The sequence below is a fragment of the Notothenia rossii genome (assembly GCF_949606895.1).
Source record: "Notothenia rossii genome assembly, chromosome: 5".
In the NCBI taxonomy this organism is placed as follows: domain Eukaryota; kingdom Metazoa; phylum Chordata; class Actinopteri; order Perciformes; family Nototheniidae; genus Notothenia; species Notothenia rossii.
The window spans coordinates 51771920-51788073 of NC_136903.1; positions in this window are offsets into that span (position 1 = coordinate 51771920).

Sequence of the window (16154 nt, forward strand, 5' to 3'; positions counted from 1 at the left end):
TCCCCAGTGTTAATACACACTAGCACGTGGTCATCTATAAATTCCTCAACTACTGCACCATTTGCATCTGTGCTACGGCTACCCCATAGTGAGTTATGTGAATTAAAATCCCCACACCATATGACTTTTCCTTGCAGTAAACCCCCAACATCCTCTAATATACTTTGATCTAATTTCCTACATGGATTATAATAATTTACTATATCTATAGGTCCTCTATCATTCCATACCCTTATAACTATTGCTTCATGATCTGTACTTACATGCATAACTTTGTAACTTACACCACTCTGTATGAATGTTGCAACTCCTCCCCCTCTGCCAGAGTCCCTATCTCTTCTAACTGCAGTATATCCCTTCACAATAAAATCCAGTTGTGGTTTCAGCCATGTTTCCTGAATACAAATTACATTAGGTTTCTCTCCCAGATTGTCATTATATTTTTTAAACTCTTGTCCATTTGCAATTAAACTTCTGGCATTCCACTGCAGTACAACTAACACCATCAAGTTGATCCACTGCATGTCTGAGATTGTTGAACATCATCATTTAGTATATCTTTCACACTTTCCCACTGCATACCTTTCACATCAAGGTACTTTTCAGCTGATCCGATAATTATTTTTATTCTTTCATTCCGGCTTTTAGTCTGCGCTGAACAGTTGATAATCTCTGCCATAAACAATACAAACTCTGTTGTACTCACTATCAGAGTGTCCTCCTTCAGCTTAACACAGTTTTGGACTTTTTCTGTTTCTTTGCTCTTATTCTTGTTTTCCATTGTAACCTGCGTTCCTCCGGAAACTGTCTTTGCTGCCTCTGCGTCATCCTGACTCGCTGCATCTCTTCTGCTTTCTTGCTAACCTCACATCCACGTTACACATGTACGGTACGGTATGCTGAACTATGCTCCCCTCCGCAATTGCAACATTTCAGCTTTACCCCTTCTTCACATTTGCCGTATTCATGATCTCCACCACATCTGCCACACCTTTGTTTCCCTCTGCACACTGCCTCCACATGTCCAAATCTCTGACATTTAAAACATCTTATTGGTGGTGGAACATACGGTCTCACATAATAACACATATATCCAATAAGTATTTTTTCCGGAAGCCTTTTTTCATCAAAGGTGATCAGAACCGAAAGACTATCTTCTTTAACCCCATTGCGGTTTGCTTTCATACGTTTGACATCACTTATTTTTGCATTTGTTATATTCTCTTTCACATCATCCGCTGTAATTCTGACGGGGATTCCTGTCACCACTCCCCTGACTAGCTTTTTACCACTAAACAGTGAACACTCCACTTTCTTAACCTCCACGGTACTCATCTTTATTGCCCTCCCCTGTTGCTCTCTATCCCTCCATTTGATCAACATTGATCCATTCCTCAATACTTTGGCACTCATTACCTCCCCGATTTCTTTACTGATCGATTTAGTTAACCGTATAGGGTTCCACTCGCCAAACGAAGCTCCATCTTTTGCAAGTTTCACAACCACCATGAACTCCTGTTGCCTATTTCCGACTACTCTTTCTCTCCTTTCACCCTCACTATTACTCTCATCCGAATTAGTATTTCCTTGCTTTTTAAGTTTATTCCTCCTCACTATATCCCATTCTCCATTTCCATAACTCCCGCCTACTACCTCCATGTCTCCTAACTCGCTTCCTGCCCCGTCACTTCCCTCTGCCATCTCTCATCCAGTCACAGTCCAGTGTTGCCACCTGCCCTGCTCCAAATCCTCTCAGCTATTGGTGGATTGCAAACAACTTTAAGGTGCATACCGCCACCTACTGTACAAGAGTGTATATCGTCATGTTCTCATATCACCACTCGTGGCAAGTTGTGTTAATCACATTATATGATTTTCATAATTCTCTAAAACGAGTTGAGAAAATACTGAATGTTCCTTCTTTATCAGAGTAGCACATGATAACAGAGGCCCTACATAGCTGTGTATGTAGCCGGATGTATGAATGCATGGATGTGTTGAAGTTATGATAGCTATGTTCCTAAGATTGGCATGATGACACAGCCCCTAGAGAGATAGGCATATGATTGTCATGTTTATTGCTTACGCAGGCCTTAGCTAATCTTAACTAATGTCAGAATACTGCTTTGAACCAGTATTCTTCCATCTGTAACACTCTCTTATAAGCATGTCAAGGACACTACTCTGGGAACTATTTGTCCCACACAGCCCTGTGTGTGAGGACTACTTCCATTCTTGCAAGGATAATAAATACATGTATCCTGATATTGAAGACCAAGCCGGTGACGAGTGATATTTTTTTAATAAATAACAGTAAAGGAAAATAAAGGTTAAGAGTTAGAAATAGCCTAATAAGTGGTGTAAAATGACTAAGTACAGTTACTCAAGTACTTTACTTAAGTAAGAGTAAGAGTGTTCCTTCACTCTGGTAGCCTACTTCTACTTTGACTTAAATACAACTTCTGAGTACTTCTCCAACCTCTGAAAATGAATCAAAATATTAAAAAGGATAAGGCTGGCCGTGAAGAGAAGGCCCAATCCCAAACCACACCCTACACCCTACCCCTACACACTACCCCTCCGTGACGGAGTGAACTCTGTGGAGTGACACTCGCAGCTCAATGAGGCTCCGGCCCAATCCCAAACCACGCCCTACACCCTACCCCTCCACACTACCCCTCAGGGGCGGTGCCAGGATTGCCAAAGCACCCCCTAAGCACCCCCAAACAAATGTTTGACCAAAAACATAAAGCCAACACAGGTGATTAGGCCAATGGCCAGCACCCATTACATTTTTGACCTACCCATAGGCTAAATTACTTTGTGACACTTGAGTGACTTCCTGTTAGCTGCAGCGCCAAATTATTTGCTGACAGCAAAGTGACAAATGGATCGTTTTTTAGTCCTTAAACGTCCACGTGTGGACACTCAATCAAAACCACCTGAAAGCGAGAGAGATTCTGCACATAATAGGCCTCGTGAGTACAAGTAGCTTACTTCTGGCTCTCTGTGTTTCATTCAAGCTCTGCTCTGTGTGTGTGTGGCACGAGCCATTTTGTGTGCGTGCGCGAGCACCGGTGGGTCTCTACCGGAGATCGTTGCGGTTAGCATCTGGTGCTAGCTAGCCAAGCTAACGGATATAAGGAGCTTTTTCAACAACAAAGTGGAGGGAGAACTCTCTCCTGTCAGACTAAGAGTCTCAGACAACCTCAGCTCAGGTGAAGTAAAGGACTCTCAGTGTTTAGATAGTTAACTTTAGTCTAGTTATCTCAGTGGGTCTCAAACGTTTTGTTTTAAAAGGGGAGTGATTTGTAAAATATCTATAAAGAAATAGTAAATCTGTTTACAGTTCAGTTTCATATGTATGTTGAGAGATGTATCCATAGATCTCTTCATTTTGCTCACAAAGTGCACCAAATTGATGCTTTTAAATGTAATATTTAAAAAAAAATCTTCGGGAGCATTTCAAAATGCAAGATGGGGGGCTGGGGGGGTGCTAGTGGATCGCCGGAGCTGTTAGATTAACATTAACATGCTTATATTGTAGAATATGGAAACAGTCCTGAGTAAATCTGATTTTGGCAGAAATCGGGAGAAATGCGGGAGAAATATGACCCTGGGAGGAAACCGGGAGAGGGCAATGAAATCGGGAGTCTCCCGCGAAAATCGGGAGGGTTAACAAGTATGAGTTGCAGTAGAAAATTCAACTGTAGCGCTGGTGCATTAATGGGAAACCCTTAAAGTTTGAGCACCCTCTATGAAACGTCAAACTACCCCACAGCACCCCCTAGAGAAAATCTCTGGCGCCGCCACTGCTACCCCTCCGTGACGGAGTGAACTCCGTGGAGTGACACTCGCAGCTCAACGAGGCTCCCTCCTGTCAGATGGAGGGAGTAAATACAGCGGCAAGCTTTGGGACAAACTCCCCTCTCTCCAGCAGAAACAGGAAATGCCGTAACTGTGGGTGTTTCTCAATGTCGAGTACGCTTGCTTGGTAGCACATGTCTTCCGAGTCACTTGCTTCAGAAGCGAGGCAAGAATACTTCCTGGCATTCGGAAAACGAAGAGTGGAACAGGCGAGCAAGTGTGCGTCATATGAGAGGCCCCGCCTTACATTTTCCGCCACAGATTTGGGGAAATTGGTCCGTGCGCAGTGGCGGCTGGTGGAAAATATTTTCGGTGGGGCTGTGGAAATTAGTGACTGATGGGCATTTCGAATCCCTTCGGGGACACGAATCTTTTGATTCAGTTCACTTTAAAGATTCGTTCACTGATTCGTTCACCGGTTCGCGAACGACTTCTGGTGATTTGCACGTTCGCGGACGATTCGTCTTTGTACTTAATCCGAAGTCCGTACAAGAAGTTTGCTGGTGTAAAATGTATGATATTAAAACACCTTTTTACACCTCACCTTGTTGCCCCATGAATTATGCTCTGGGAATAGGCTACATATTATTTAAGAAATAATTGGCCATTGTTAAATCCATGGTTAAATCTCATGAATGTGTGCCTGACTATACGATGTATTACAGCAGGCTAGCACGTTATACTTTCAAAGTCATGCACGTACTATGTGGCCTAACTTAAATCCCAAAGCATTAAACTCCATTTGGCCGAGTTCAAAGTGAATAAAAAATGATATCCTCAACATCTGTGACGATTTATTCATATTCTATGTACCCATTTATGTTTGTTTACCTTTAGCTAGCGGCTAAGCTAGTGGGACGCTACGGAGCCCAGCTATCCGTCCTCTGAAGCCTTTAGGGCCGACAGGGGGAGGAGAATGTCCCGCTAACGCTGTGTGTGTGTGTGTTTCACATTAGCGGGACGCTATGGAGCTCAGGTATCCGCCCTCTGAAGCTTTTAGGGCCGACAGGGGGAGGAGAATACAACGCTGTGTGTATTTATCGCTAAGCTAGCGGCTAAGCTAGCTGGACGCTACGGTTCAGGTATCCGTCCTCTGAGGCATTTATGGCGGACAGGTTGAGGAGGATGTCCCGCTCCGGTGTGTGTGTGTGTGTGTGTGTGTGTGTGTGTGTGTGTGTGTGTGTGTGTGTGTGTGTGTGTGTGTGTGTGTGTGTAACGGAGCTCAGATGAGAGGGCTCAGATTACAGTTTTAATCAGGGCCGTGGGAAGTAGGGGTGCTGAGGGTGCTGCAGCCCCCCCTGGTGGAGGACAGGGGATCCATAAGATTAAATACAAATATAATACAAAAAAAACGAATTTTCAGCCTTGACGTAACAACATTCATAATTAAGTAAAGATAACACCCTTTTCACCCAGGTTATATTTTCCATTTGCCCTGTACGATGGGCGCTGTAAGTGATGATAGTGGGGGATGTTGGCTTATCAGGTGCCCGCAGCTCACAGCCAAAGTGAGAGAGAGAGAGCGAGGGGCTGCACCGGTACCGGTGTGGGTACCATAGTGTTCGGGGTACCATATGTGTTCGGGGGGCCGTCTCTTACCAATGACGTCACGCATTGTACGCATTGTGATTGGCTGTACGGTAATTTACCCAGGGGTGCTCGGGGGCAAATCACATCTACAGATCATGACGAACCGAATTGAAGTATTCCTATAATCCTAGCGTGTGAAAATGTTTACAGGTGTGAGTACCTGGCGGGGATTGTTGTTAGCTTCTGCTGCGCTAACGGATATAAGAAGCTGTTTCAACAATAATGTGGAGGGAGAGTTCGGTCCTGTCAGACTGAGGCCCCGGCCACACGAGGACGAAAACGGTTGTTTGCGTTACTGTTTAGTGTCATATAGACCGTTCGGCCACACAAGGACGACCGAATATGACAGTAAACAACTGCGGAAACGATAACGGGTCCCAAGGTGGATAGAACAGAATACGCGACGCTCTGGGGGGTCCAACGGCTCCGTGTGTACGCCCTCTACGATCATTTTCTGATAATAGCCCCGCCTCTCCCCACCTCTGCTGCTCACCCCCGCGTCAAAGTAAACTGCACACTGAATTCAGATGATTTATCTTTCTCTCGATATGGACATAAACACCAGTGAAGTCTAATCTGACAGGACGGAGACACGCAGCTCTGCTCACCTGCAGCTCCTCCCGCCGTGATGCAGCGGTGAACGGAGCAAAACACACACTTCAAGTCAGATCATCACCCTTAGCTATTTTAATTAACTCTCAAACTACCTAAACTAGTTATAAATATGTTTATTTTTACTGTCGGCCCGGTCACTCATTACTGGATCAGCTGCTGCTTGAGACAGACACTGACGCTGTCCGAAGAGAGGGAGGAAAAAGAGAGGCTCCATGGTCAGTGTATATTTTGGTCATTGGATTTTCTTTTCACAAATGGATATTCAAAAACAATAAACGACTGGATATTTGATTTTCGTTTTCAAATTGCAAAACCAAAATTGAAATACAAGGCGTTTTTCTTTATCATGGTCAAAAATGGATTTACTAAACTTGAAAAACGGGATGATTTTCATTTTCTTCTATAAGAGCGCAGATGAGGACGGTCAATCCGTGTATCTACGGTCCATTTGTTTTCACAACGAAAACAGCCAAGACAGATATTGAGCACAGAAAATGAATGTTATTAAGGGCTGTAAATATCATAGGCCTATGTCTAAAATGGACAACATTGTTTGGAGATTTCAACTAACAGCGATTCTGCACTGCGCTCAACTCCGCCGTCTCTCGAGTTTGTTATTATTTTTTCTGCCAATAGTCCTTCGTGAGATCGATCCTTTTGGACTCAGTAGGCTATTAGTGAAACTACTCCCACAAGTACTATGAAGTACTTACTGTGTACTTTTTGAGTAATCCTCTGTCAATGTCCCCTCCTGAGAACAAGAAAGGGTGTTTCTCTGCTATTTTGAATCAGCGTTAAAACACCTTTCTTCATGAGACTGATATTGTTGGACAGAGTATTTTAAGAGGATAATAGACATGATATCAGCAATACTGCCAGTCAGTAGTCCGGCAGCAGCATTTTTACCCCTTGGAAGTCTTGCCCGCTATTTAAATTGACTTTGATTGAAGTTAATAACAATATTATAACAATATCAGATTATAATATTGATATATGCTGTCTCACTGAAACTTGGTTGAGACATGAAGAATATGTCAGCATAAATGAGGCCACTCCACCCAGCCACATCAATACTCATATTGCCCGAGGCACGGGCCGAGGAGGTGGAGTTGCAGCAATCTTTGACTCAAGTTTACTTATCAATACTAAACAAAAATTAAATTATACCTCCTTTGAAAGCCTCGTTTTTAGTCTTACGCATCCGATCTGGAAAACTTTGCAGCCAATCTTATTTGTTACAGTGTACCGTGCACCAGGTCCTTATTCAGAATTCTTATCAGAATTCTCTGAGTTTTTATCAACTTTGGTACTTAAAACAGATAAAGTAATTATCGTAGGTGACTTTAATATTCATGTTGACGATGATAAAAATAGCCTTACTGTTGCATTTAACTCTATATTCGATTCTGTTGGTTTCTGTCAGAGTGTAAATAAACTAACCCACTGCTATAATCACACTCTCGACCTTGTTCTGACTTATGGTATTGAAATTGAGCAACTATTAGTTGAACCGCATGATCTTGCTTTATCCGACCATTTCTTAGTAACTTTTGAAGTACTGTTACTAGACTACAAAGCATGAGCCAAAAGCTCCTGCAGCAGAAACCTATCTGTTAGTGCTATAGCCAAATTTAAGGAAGAGATTCCACCAATACTTAATTCGATAGCATGTCTGAATGTAAGGGAGGAAACTTATACAAAATGTACACCACCCCAAATTGATCATGTTGTTGATAGTGCTATAGATGCGCTGCGAATAAAATTAGACTCTGTTGCTCCTTTGAAAAAGAAGAAAATAAAACAACATAGATTAGCTCCATGGCATAATGCCGAAACCAGCAAAATAAAGCAAAAGTCGAGACAACTTGAAAGGATATGGCATTCCACTAAACTTGAAGAATCTCGTTTAATTTGGCATATTACTCTCAATGAATATAAGAAAGCACTGCGTAAAGCGAGAGCAGCCTACTACTCTTCATTAATAGATGAGAATAAGAATAATGCAAGATTTCTTTTCAGCACTGTAGCCAGGCTGACAGAGAGCCACAGCTCGACTGAGCCTTCTATTCCCATAGCACTCAGTAGTAATGATTTTATGTGCTTTTTTAACGATAAAATTGTTACTCTTAGAAACAAAATCAATAACCTCTTGCCTTTGACCAGTATAGTATTATCAACAGCTCCCGGAAACGTAAGTTCTAATATTACACTAGATAGCTTTTCAGCCATAAACCTTGAACAATTAAATTCAATGATTCTCTCTTCTAAACCATCAACGTGTATCTTAGACCCGATTCCAACTAAGCTGTTAAAATAAGTTTTTCCATTAATTAGCACTTCTTTATTAAATATTATGAATATGTCTTTATTATCAGGCTATGTTCCACAATCATTCAAAGTAGCAGTGATAAAACCGCTTCTTAAAAAGCACAACCTCGATCCAGAGGATTTAGCCAATTATAGACCTATTTCTAATATTCCGTTCCTCTCAAAAATTCTTGAGAAAGCAGTCGCAAAACAGCTGTGTGATTACTTAAAAAACTATGATTTATTTGAAGATTTTCAGTCTGGCTTTAGAACACAACATAGCACAGAGACAGCTCTGGTTAAAGTCACAAATGACATTCTAATAGCCTCAGACAAGGGACTTGTCTCTATTCTTGTCTTGCTCGATCTTAGTGCTGCATTTGATACTATCGACCATGATATCCTATTGCAAAGACTAGAGCACTTAGTTGGCATACAGGGAACTGCTTTAGGCTGGTTTAGGTCCTATCTATCGGAACGCTCTCAGTTTGTACGTGTCAACGATGAATCTTCCATGCAAACCAAAGTTAGCCATGGAGTGCCACAGGGCTCAGTGCTTGGAACTATTTTGTTCACACTATATATGCTTCCGTTAGGCAATATCATAAGGAATCAATCTGTAAACTTTCATTGTTATGCGGATGATACTCAACTATATTTATCAATCAAGCCTGATGAAATGAATCATCTAAATAAAATACAAGACTGCCTCAAGGACTTAAAAACGTGGATGACCTTACATTTTTTGATGTTAAACACAACCAAAACTGAAGTTATTGTACTTGGCCCAAAGAATCTACGAAACAAATTATCTAAAGATATACTAACTATGGATGGCATTAATTTGGCCTCCAGTGAGACTGTAAGGACTCTTGGTGTTATATTTGATCAGGATTTATCCTTTAACACTCACATAAAATCAATTTCAAGGACCGCCTACTTCCATCTACGTAACATTGCAAAAATCAGGCATATCTTGCCTCAAAATGATGGCTGGATTATTGTAACTTCTTATTATCAGGGTGTACAAAGAAGTCAGTCAAGTCGCTTCAGTTGATACAAAATGCTGCAGCTCGTGTACTAACCAGAGTTAGGAAAAGGGACCACATTACTCCTGTTCTGGCTGCCTTACACTGGCTCCCTATAGAACACAGGATAGAATTTAAAATTCTTCTTCTCGCCTACAAAGCCCTTAATGGGCAGGCGCCATCTTACCTTAAAGAACTCATTATACCCTACTGTCCTACTAGGGCATTGCGTTCCAAGAATGCAGGGTTGTTGGTTGTTCCTAGAGTCTCTAAAAGTACAATGGGAGCCAGAGCCTTTTCTTATCAAGCTCCACTTTTGTGGAATCAGCTTCCAGTTTGTGTTCGGGCGGCAGACACCCTATCCGTTTTTAAGAGTGCGCTTAAGATCTTCCTTTTTGATAAAGCTTATAGTTATGGCTGATTAGATTCAGCCCCTAGTTTTGCTGATATAGGCTTAGTTTGTCGGGGGACATCTTACTTCTTCCTTCTCTCTGTCTATACCTGTGTACTCTCATGTTCCGATTAACCCAGCTTCCCCAAATTTCTTTCTTTTTGGTGTCTATATACGCCGGGATCCGGAGTCATGGATGATCCTGCGGTCCTGTGTCATGGATCGCGAGTCCTGGATCTTGAGTCATGGCTGCGGTCCTGGATCATAAGTCCTGGATGGATATCCTCGTGGATTCATCTTCCTATTATACACACATGCATTTCCAAACATTTGGACTACCTATGTTGCAAATGTATTATCTTTTCAATTTACACACGGCATCTATTGCACGTCTGTCCGTCCTGGGAGAGGGATCCCTCCTCTGTTGCTCTCCCTGAGGTTTCTCCCATTTTTCCCTTTAAACTGTGGGTTTTCTCTGGAAGTTTTTCCTTGTACGATGTGAGGGTCTAAGGACAGAGGGTGTCGTATTGTCATACTGATATTCTGTACAAACGGTGAAGTCCACTGAGACAAATGTAACATTTGTGATATTGGGCTATATAAATAAACATTGATTGATTGATTGATTGATATTGATATTATATAGATATATTGTGGTGACTCTAGTTAACCATAATTCACTTTTGGGTCACAGTTCCTACACGGACCTTGTTTAGTGTAACACCGGAGATATAGGTTGCCAAGCTAGAGCTAGCAACGCACTCTAACTTGACTCTCATCACTGAGTACATGTCTGATATCACTATTGCTTGATGGAAAATAAAGAGTGGAAATCCATCTTAAATACTCCGCCTCTGACTCCTTCTTACCGGCACTACAATATAGCATATTTGATGCAGTCTTTCTGAACACTTTTAAAATAAAATACTGCAAATTAAGACACAATTAAAAACACGTGGTAGCTTTATTAATACAGCAGATGAAAAAATATTGGAAGGATACATTCTTCATGGGCTTCAATGGCTCTCTAGATAAAGGGCGTTTTATGGTTGCTTGTAGAAGACTCTGCGAGGAACGAATTAGCGGCTGAGAAATAGTTATATATAAAAAGACAGCAGCATCACAAGAGGGCAACCAGAGTGACAGAGTGTGTCAGTGTGCTGAAAGATATTTGTGACCAGCTATCCAGGCCAGACTCTAAAGACTTTCCAAGGTGTAAAAATGCTGCTGCCGGAGTACTGACTGGAAGTATTGCTGATATCATGTCTACCATCCTCTTAAAATACTCTGTCCAACAATATCAGTCTCAGGAAGAAATGTTTTCTAACGCTTATTAAAAGAAAAACATGCATTCTTGTACTCGGGAGGGGACATTGACAGAGGATTACAGGAAAAGTACACAGTAAGTACTTCATAGTACTTATGGGGGTAGTTTCAGTAGTAGGCCTACTGAGTCCAACAGGATCAATCTCATGAAGAACTAATGGCAATAAAAAAGAATTCCCTCATCAAACTTAGCAGAAGTGGCTTGATTTTGTTCTGAGAATAAAATCAAGCCACTTCTGCTTTAGAGTATGTTTGTGTGGGACAATGTGGCCGGCCGTCAGCGAACCGAGCCGGCCTTTCTCTGCATCAGATTCACGACATAAATCAGATTTTAGAAAGGCGTTTTAGCCAATCAAAATGAAATATTCGGGACATCGTCTCAATTTGCGGGACGCACCAAAAGTCGTGAAAATGCTGTGCAATACCGCACAAAGCAGGACATCTGGTCACCCAGACGGCTGAGTTGACCGCAGTGCAGAATCAGTTGAAATCCCCTAACAATGTTGTCCATTTTAGAAATAGGCCTATTATATTTACAGCCCTTAATAACATTCATTTTCTGGGCTCAAAGTGTGTCTTGGCCGTTTTCAATGTGATTGCTAAATTCCCCTTGTTTATAATAACCACAGTTCCTTCAACAGGATACTGTAGTGATTCAAAGTGTGATTTTAGCATAGCCTACGAGTGCTTTTGTTTTGGAATCACTTCCGTGAGTTTCGTCTGCGCTCTTATTTTGTAAGGTAACTTCTGGTAGCAGCTTGAGAATATGAAAAAACGGTAGTTTTTGTGATTTTATTTTCTGTTTTGAGGAGTAGAAAATGAAAATCATCCCGTTTTTTAAGTTTAATAAATCAAGATCAGAGAAACAAATAAGTCACGCTTACATTGGAGGGGGTCGAGATTAACCTGAGCAATAACAGTTAACGGCGAGTACGGTGAATACAAGTTGTAAGAAGCAGTAGCGCTGAGCAAAGTGACTAGAACGCGACCACACACTTATAAAAAACACTTTTATAAAGTCAGGCAACACTAACCAGGCTTAGTGTGATTCTGTTTATTTGAACTTACTTTAATAACCATCCGTTCACTGTTAATGACCATTGTGAAGAGGCAGACGTTTTCCTGTTGTTTTGTATTATTGCAGCCATCGGATGGAATCAATATGTGGGTTACATGTGGCCATCACAAGTAAAATCATAACGAAAACTACGCCGGTAAAATATGCGTGTAGAAAACGTCTTATGCCACAATATGATTGCAACAAATAGTCAAGGTAGTCTGATTAGCCTCGGTTGCTATGCTAACATCAACTCTAGAAACTTTCATAACAGCGTTGTGATGCCAAACAGCTTTCAGACTAAAACACATTCACTTATGGGGATGGGGTATATTTATCAGCTGCTTGTGTGACAGTCAGACAATGAAAACTTTACAGCGGCCGCTGCCGCGAGTTAACGGGAGAATAAACTCCGGAAGACGAGCAGCATTGCAGCGGGCAGTAATGCAGCATAACCACATTAATAAACAATGCACCACGGCACTCTGGAGAAAGGTATAAGGTTGGAGAAGTAGTTAATTTAATCTGGCTTCGTAAAATAAAAAACTACCAGACGCAGTCCTCTATTGATGTTGTTGTGAGCGGTGTTGCGGAGAAAATCAGCGACGTAAAACGCTGTGTGGATCATAAGAAGGCACGTAAACGGTTACGTCATGACGCAAACATTGACGCAATAATTCACCTTTGAACCTAATTCACCTTTGAACTAGGGCTGGGCGATATATCGAGTTTACACGATACATCGTGGATTGCACTACATGCGATGTCGTAAATGACCACATCGTGAACATCGAGTATTATGTTGTCAAATCAATTTCCCGCCGCGGCCAAAATGTGCATTTATCAAACAGGTTTGTTTTCCACAGACCTTATTTCCAGCTATTTTCCAAAACCCTATGGAGAAATCCCATTGCTTTTTTGTCGAGGGAACCAGCAGCTTACTTCCTGGTTTTAGGACGCGTCACTGCACCTCTCAATATGATGCCAATATAAACAAGGTCTTCTGTCGGCTCTGTACATCAATGCCGACCTATGCTGACAAGTAAGTGAAGAGTACAACCGCGGTGAATTTGGTTTTAGGTTGGATATTCGACGGACATTCGCGGAACCGCCAGCAGCGTCAGTTTCCCGGACCCGCCAGCAGCGTCAGTTTCCCGGACCCGCCAGCATCGTCAGTTTCCCGGACCCGCCAGCAGCGTCAGTTTAACGGGAAGATCTTCTCCGCGAAACGAGGCTTTCATTTAGGGACCATCAACAAATGACTTTTACAATTACACAAGAAAAATGTTCTTTTTAATAAATCGACAGCTTCTCGATCATGATGCGAATATGAAGCAAATTCACTCCAGAGCATACAGTTATTGAACACACATTTTAATACTTTAAATAAGTTTTATTAATAGTTTTGATGGAAACATTGGCTTATTTCTTCAATAACTTCCAGGTCATGTGACCTAATCACTCAAAATCAATGTTGGGTCAAAGAACTACATTGGCTAAATAAGACACACCTCTTTTTATTGCATTTTAATACTTAAAATATTTTTATATTAATATTTTAATGCGAAAATGAGCTTATTTCTTCAATACCTTCCAGGTCATGTGACCAATTCACTCAAAATCAATGTTGGGTCAAAGAACTACACCGGCTGAATAGGACACACCTCTTTTTATTCCATTTTAACGCTCTAAATATTTTATATTAATATTTTGATGGAAAAATGAGCTTATTTCTTCAATACCTTCCTGGTCATGTGACCGATCCACTCAAAATCAATGTTGTGTCAAAGAACTACACTGGCTAAATAGGACACACCTCTTTTTATTGCATTTTAATACTTAAAATATTTTTATATTAATATTTGAATGCGAAATTGAGCTTATTTCTTCAATACCTTCCAGGTCATGTGACCTAATCACTCAAAATCAATGCTGGGCCAAAGAACTACACTGGCTGAATAGGACACACCTCTTTTTATTCCATTTTAACCTTCTAAATATTTTTATATTAATATTTTGATGGAAAAATTAGCTTATTTCTTCAATACCTTCCTGGTCATGGGACCGATTCACTCAAAATCAATGTTGGGTCAAAGAACTACACTGGCTAAATAGGACACACCTCTTTTTATTGCATTTTAACCCTGCAAATATTTTATATTAATATTTTGATGGAAAATGAGCTTATTTCTGCGATACCTTCCAGGTCATGTGACCGATTCAATCAAAATCAATGTTGTGTCAAAGAACTACACTGGCTGAATAGGACACACCTCTTTTTATTGTATTTTAATACTTAAATAATTTGTATATTCATATTTTGATGCAAAAATGAGCTTATTTCTTCAATACCTTCCAGGTCATATGACAGATTCACTCAAAATCAATGTTGGGTCAAAGAACTACACCGGCTGAATAGGACACACCTCTTTTTATTCAATTTTAACCCTCTAAATATTTTATATTAATATTTTGATGGAAAAAATAGCTTATTTCTTCAATACCTTCCTGGTCATGTGACCGATCCACTCAAAATCAATGTTGTGTCAAAGAACTACACTGGCTAAATAGGACACACCTCTTTTTATTGCATTTTAATACTTAAAATATTTTTATATTAATATTTGAATGTGAAATTGAGCTTATTTCTTCAATACCTTCCAGGTCATGTGACCTAATCACTCAAAATCAATGCTGGGCCAAAGAACTACACTGGCTGAATAGGACACACCTCTTTTTATTGCATTTTAATACTAAAATAATTTGTATATTAATACTTTGATGCAAAAATTAGCTTATTTCTTCAATACCTTCCAGGTCATGTGACCGATTCACTCACAATCAATGTTGGGTCAAAGAACTACACTGGCTGAATAGGACACACCTCTTTTTATTCCATTTTAACCTTCTAAATATTTTATATTAATATTTTGATGGAAAAATTAGCTTATTTCTTCAATACCTTCCTGGTCATGGGACCGATTCACTCAAAATCAATGTTGGGTCAAAGAACTACACTGGCTAAATAGGACACACCTCTTTTTATTGCATTTTAACCCTGCAAATATTTTATATTAATATTTTGATAGAAAATGAGCTTATTTCTGCAATACCTTCCAGGTCATGTGACCGATTCACTCAAAATCAATGTTGGGTCAAAGAACTACACCGGCTGAATAGGACACACCTCTTTTTATTCCAATTTAACCCTCTAAATATTACCGCGGTGAATTTAGTTTTAGGTTGGATATTCGACGGACATTCACGGACATTTGCGGACCCGCCAGCAGCGTCAGTTTCCCGGACAGCGTCAGTTTAACGGGGAGATCTTCTCCGCGAAACGAGGCTTTCACTTAGGGACCATCAACAAATTACATTTACAATTACACAAGAAAAATGTTCTTTTTAATAAATCGACAGCTTCTCGATCGTGTGAATGTGAAGCAAATTCACCCTAGTGCATACATTTATTGAACAAACCTCTTTTTATTGCATTTTAATACTTTAAATAGGTTTTATTAATATTTTTGATGGAAACATTTGCTTATTTCTTCAATAACTTCCAGGTCATGTGACCGATTCACTCAAAATCAGTGCTGGGTCAAAGAACTACACTGGCTGCATAGGACACACCTCTTTTTATTGCATTTTAATAGTCTAAATATTTTTATATTAATATTTTTGATGGAAAAATTTGCTTATTTCTTCAATACCTTCCAGGTCATGTGACCGATCCACTCAAAATCAATGTTGTGTCAAAGAACTACACTGGCTAAATAGGACACACCTCTTTTTATTGCATTTTAATACTTAAAATATTTTTATATTAATATTTGAATGCGAAATTGAGCTTATTTCTTCAATACCTTCCAGGTCATGTGACCTAATCACTCAAAATCAATGCTGGGCCAAAGAACTACACTGGCTGAATAGGACACACCTCTTTTTATTGCATTTTAATACTTAAATGATT